The sequence below is a fragment of the Choloepus didactylus genome, chromosome X (genome assembly GCF_015220235.1).
Source record: "Choloepus didactylus isolate mChoDid1 chromosome X, mChoDid1.pri, whole genome shotgun sequence".
NCBI classification, from domain to species: domain Eukaryota; kingdom Metazoa; phylum Chordata; class Mammalia; order Pilosa; family Megalonychidae; genus Choloepus; species Choloepus didactylus.
The window spans coordinates 62,953,268-62,959,267 of NC_051334.1; positions in this window are offsets into that span (position 1 = coordinate 62,953,268).

A 6,000-nucleotide genomic window follows, 5' to 3' on the forward strand; every position below is an offset into this window, starting at 1 on the left:
TTCACCACATACAAAGGAAACAGCATAAGACTAAGTAGTGACTACTCAGCAGCCACCATGGAGGCGAGAAGGCAGTGGCACAATATATTTAAAATTCTGAGTGAGAAAAATTTCCAGCCAAGAATACTTTATCCAGCAAAGCTCTCCTTCAAATTTGAGGGAGAGCTTAAATTTTTCACAGACAAACAAATGCTGAGAGAATTTGCTAACAAGAGACCTACCCTACTGGAGATACTGAAGGGAGCACTACAGACAGAGAAACAAAGATAGGACAGAGAGACTTGGAGAAAGGTTCAGTACTAAAGAGATTCGGTATGGGTACAATAAAGGATATTAATAGAGAGAGGGAAAAATATGGCAAACATAAACCAAAGTATAAGATGGCCGATTCAAGAAATGCCTTCATGGTTATAATGTTGAATGTAAATGAAATAAACTTCCCAATTAAAAGATATAGATTCGCAGAATGGATCAAAAAAAATGAACCATCAATATGTTGCATACAAGAGAATCATCTTAGACACAGGGACACAAAGAAACTTAAATGAAAGGATGGAAAAAAATATTTCATGCAAGCTACAGCCAAAAGAAAGCAGGTGTAGCAATATTAATCTCAGATAAAATAGACTTCAAATGCAGGGATGTTTTGAGAGACAAAGAAGGCCACTACGTACCAATAAATGGGGCAATTCAGCAAGAAGAAATAACAATCGTAAATGTCTATGCACCCAGTCAAGGTGCCACAAAATACATGAGAGAAACACTGGCAAAACTAAAGGAAGCAATTGATGTTTCCACAATAATTGTGGGAGACTTCAACACATCACTCTCTCCTATAGATAGATCAACCAGACAGAAGACCAATAAGGAAATTGAAAACCTAAACAATCTGATAAATGAATTAGATTTAACAGACATATACAGGACATTACATCCCAAATCACCAGGATACACATACTTTTCTAGTGCTCACGGAACTTTCTCCAGAATAGATCATATGCTGGGACATAAAAGAAGCCTCAATAAATTTAAAAAGATTGAAATTATTCAAAGCACATTCTCTGACCACAATGGAATACAATTAGAAGTCAATAACCATCAGAGACTTAGAAAATTCACAAATACCTGGAGGTTAAAAAACACACTCCAAAACAATCAGTGGATTAAAGAAGAAATAGCAAGAGAAATTGCTAAATATATAGAGATGAATGAAAATGAGAACACAACATACCAAAACCTATAGGATGCAGCAAAAGCAGTGCTAAGGGGGAAATTTATAGCACTAAACACATATAGTAAAAGGAAGAAAGAGCCAAAATCAAAGAAATAATGGATCAACTGAAGAAGCTAGAAAATGAACAGCAAACCAATACTAAACCAAGTAGAAGAAAAGAAATAAGAAGGATTAAAGCAGAAATAAATGACATAGAGAACAAAAAAACAATACAGAGGAGAAATATCACCAAAAGTTGGTTCTTTGAGAAGATCAACAAGATTGACAAGACCCTAGTTAGACTGACAAAATCAAAAAGAGAGAAGACCATATAAACAAAATAATGAATGAAAAAGGTGACATAACTGCAGATCCTGAAGAAATTAAAAAAATTATAAGAGGATATTATGAACAACTGTATGGCAACAAACTGGATAATATAGAAGAAATGGACAATTTCCTGGAAACATATGAACAACCTAGACTGACCAGAGAAGAAATAGAAGACCTCAACCAACCCATCACAAGCAGAGATCAAATCAGTCATCAAAAATCTTCCCACAAATAAATGCCCAGGGCCAGATGGCTTCACAGGCGAATTCTACCAAACTTTCCAGAAAGAACTGACAGCAATCTTACTCAAACTCTTTCAAAACATTGAAAAAAATGGAACACTACCTAACTCATTTTATGAAGCTAACATCATTCTAATACCAAAACCAGGCAAAGATGCTACAAAAAAGGAAAACTACCAGCCAATCTTCCTGATGAATATAGCTGTAAAAATCCTCAACAGAATACTTGCAAATCGAATATAAAGACACATTAGAAAAATCATACACCATGACCAAGTGGGGTTCATTCCAGGCATGCAAGGATGGTTCAACATAAGAAAAACAATCAATGTATTACACCACATTAAATACTCAAAAGGGAAAAATCAATTGATCATCTCAATAGATGCTGAAAAAGCATTTGACAAAATCCAACATCCCTTTTTGATAACAACACTTCAAAAGGTAGGAATTGAAGGAAACTTCCTCAACATGATAAAGAGCATATATGAAAAACACACAGTCAGCATAGTACTCAATGGTGAGAAACTGAAAGCCTTCCCTCTAAGATCAGGAACAAGACAAGGATGCCCGCTGTCACCACTGTTATTCAACATTGTGCTGGAAGTGCTAGCCAGTGCAATCTGGTAAGACAAAGAAATAAAAGGCATCCAATTGGAAAAGAAGAAGTAAAACTGTCATTGTTTGCAGATGATATGAACTTTTATCTAGAAAACCCTGAGAAATCAACGATACAGCTACTAGAGCTAATAAACAAATTTAGCAAAGTAGCGGGATACAAGATTAATGCACATAAGTCAGTAATGTTTCTATATGCTAGAAATGAACAAACTGAAGAGACACTCAAGAAAAAGATGCCATTTTCAATAGCAACTAAAAAAATCAAGTACCTAGGAATAAACTTAACCAAAGATGTAAAAGACCTATACAAAGAAAACTACATAACTCTACTAAAAGAAATAGAAGGGGACCTTAAAAGATGGAAAAATATTCCATGTTCATGGATAGGAAGACTAAACGTCATTAAGATGTCAATTCTACCCAAACTCATCTACAGATTCAATGCAATCCCAATCAAAATTCCAATAACCTACTTTACAGACTTGGAAAAGGTAGTTATCAAATTTATTTGGAAAGGGAAGATGCCTCGAATTGCTAAAGACACTCTAAAAAAGAAAAACGAAGTGGGAGGACTAACATTCCCTGACTTTGAAGCTTATTATAAATCCACAGTTGCCATAACAGCATGGTACTGGCACAAAGATAGACATATAGATCAATGGATTCATTTTGAGAATTTAGAGATAGACCCTCAGATCTGTGGCCAACTGATCTTTGATAAGGCCCCCAATGTCACTGAAGTGAGCCATAATGGTCTTTTCAACAAATGGGGCTGGGAAAGTTGGATATCCATATCCAAAAGAATGAAAGAGGACCCCTACCTCACCCCCTACACAAAAATTAACTCAAAATGGACCAAAGATCTCAATATAAAAGAAAGTACCATAAAACTCCTAGAAGATAATGTAGGAAAACATCTTCAAGACCTTGTATTAGGTGGCCACTGCCTAGACTTTACACCCAAAGCACAAGCAACAAAAGAGAAAATAGATAAATGGGAACTCCTCAAGCTTAGAAGTTTCTGCACCTCAAAGGAATTTCTCAAAAAGGTAAAGAGGCAGCCAACTCAATGGGAAAAAATTTTTGGAAACCATGTATCTGACAAAAGACTGATGTCTTGCATATAGAAAGAAATCCTACAACTCAATGACAGTAGTACAGACAGCCCAATTATAAAATGGGCAAAAGATATGAAAAGACAGTTCTCTGAAGAGGAAATACAAATGGCCAATAAACACATGAAAAAATGTTCAGCTTCACTAGCTATTAGAGAGATGCAAATTAAGACCACAATGAGTTAAGACCATTATGGCTCAGTTCAGTGACATTGGGGGCCTTATCAAAGATCAGTCGGCCATAGATCTGAGGGTCTATCTCTGAATTCTCAATTCGATTCCATTGATCTATATGTCTATCTTTGTGCCAGTACCATGCTGTTATGGCAACTGTGGCTTTATAATAAGCTTCAAAGTCAGGGAGTGTAAGTCCTCCCACTTCGTTTTTCTTTTCTAGAGTGTCTTTAGCAATTCGAGGCATTTTCCCTTTCCAAATAAATTTGATAACTAACTTTTCCAAGTCTGCAAATTAGGTTGTTGGAATTTTGATTGGGATTGCATTGAATCTGTAGATGAGTTTGGGCAGAATTGACATCTTAATGACATTTAGCCTTCCTATCCATGAACATGGAATATTTTTCCATCTTTTAAGATACCCTTCTATTTCTTTTAGTAGAGTTATGTAGTTTTCTTTGTATAGGTCTTTTACATCTTTGGTTAAGTTTATTCCTAGGTACTTGATTTTTTTTAGTTGCTATTGAAAATGGTATCTTTTTCTTGAGTGTCTCTTCAGTTTGTTCATTTCTAGCATATAGAAACATTACTGACTTATGTGCATTAACCTTGTATCCCGCTACTTTGCTAAATTTGTTTATTCGCTCTAGTAGCTGTATCATCAATTTCTCAGGGTTTTCTAGATATAAGATCATATCATCTGCAAACAATGACAGTTTTACTTCTTCTTTTCCAATTTGGATGCCTTTTATTTCATTGTCTTGCCGGATTGCCCCGGCTGGTTGCTAAAGATCTTAAGCACCCATTAATTAGCCGTCAACTCTGCTTTTGTTAAAGTAGCCTGCTTGCATTTTCAGGATGTAATTTCTGCCTATATAAGTCTCAAGCACTCTCCAGGTGGGGGCTGCTGCTCACTGAACTCCCTGCGTGGAGTGACAGGCAGTAGCCACCAGCTAGCTGACTAGTAAAGGCTCTTTTAAATTCTGTTTGGCCGTCTCGTACCTTAACTTGCGGGCACCGTAACATTTGGAGGCCCCAGCGAGATTTTTCTCCTTGGCATATTCTGAGGCTTACTGGTCGAGACAAGTTCCGACTACCGGTCCTCACCCAGGGGGGCGCGCATGAGAGACATTCCTGAGCCCCGGCGGAGAACCGAGTGGTCGGGCCTCGAGATTTGAAAATCTGCCTCTGGAGCCATCTGGACATGGGCCCACAACGGTAAGAGATCTCTAATCTGGTCTGGTGGGGTACCCCTTTAGTGTCTTTAGGAGGGCTGGACACAGCCATAACACCGAGACCTGGCCTTGGACCATGACGGTGGCCGGTGGCCTCAGGTTTTAGGTTCTGGTACAGGTTTGGAATTGGTTTCTTAGCACAGAACTAGTCTCTGTTTTGTGTTTCGTTGTTAGTGTCTTTGTTCTGTTCTGTTTCTGTTTTGTCAACTGTCAGTCCCATAGGGTCAGTCTCCATCTGCTTCCACTTGTTCTCCATTGCAGTGTTTCTTAAAACATTTTCAGGACTTCCACCGACGAGCTGCTGGGTCGGGTGCCATGGTCAACCCAGAAACTCTTAAGGCCCTTTGTGAGTGTGAATGGCCAACTTTTCCAGACTCTAATTGGCCCCCTAAGGGGACCCTAAATTTGCCGATTGCTTTTCAGGTTCAAAGAGTAATTTATAGAAGACCAGGACATCTGGATCAGATTCCCTATATTGAAACCTGGATCGACATCCTCACTGACCACCTCAAATGGCTTAAAAACTGCTCACTACCTAAATTGTCTAAAATGCGAAATGTGCTTGTTCTAAAGGGGCAACCCAAAAGGCCCCCGGTCCTCGACTCCCCACAGAAAAGTCCCCCCTTGTCACAGCCCCCACTGTATTCTGTAGGGCCCTCCATCTCCAGGCCGGGGCCCTCCTCCTCTGGTCCAGAGCTCTCCACCTCCTGCTCAGGACCCTCCGCCCCTAGCTCAGGGCCCTCTTCCTCTGGACTGGAGCTCTCCACCTCTGGCTCGGGGCCCTCCTCCAGCCCGGGGCTCTCTGCCTCTGGCTCGGGACCCTCCTCCTCTGGCCCGGGGCTCTCCGCCTCTGGCCTGGGGCCCTCCTCCTCCAGCCCGGGGCCCTCCGCCTCCAGCCCGGGGCCTTCCTCTTCTGGCTCCGGGCCCTCTTCTCCTACCCTGGGGCCCTCCTCCTCTGGCCCAGAGCTATCCACCTCAGGCCCGGGACCCTCCACCTCTGGCTTGGGGCCCTCTGCCTCCAGCCCAGGATGCTCTGCTTCCAGTTTGGGCCCCCCTATCCTAAGTAC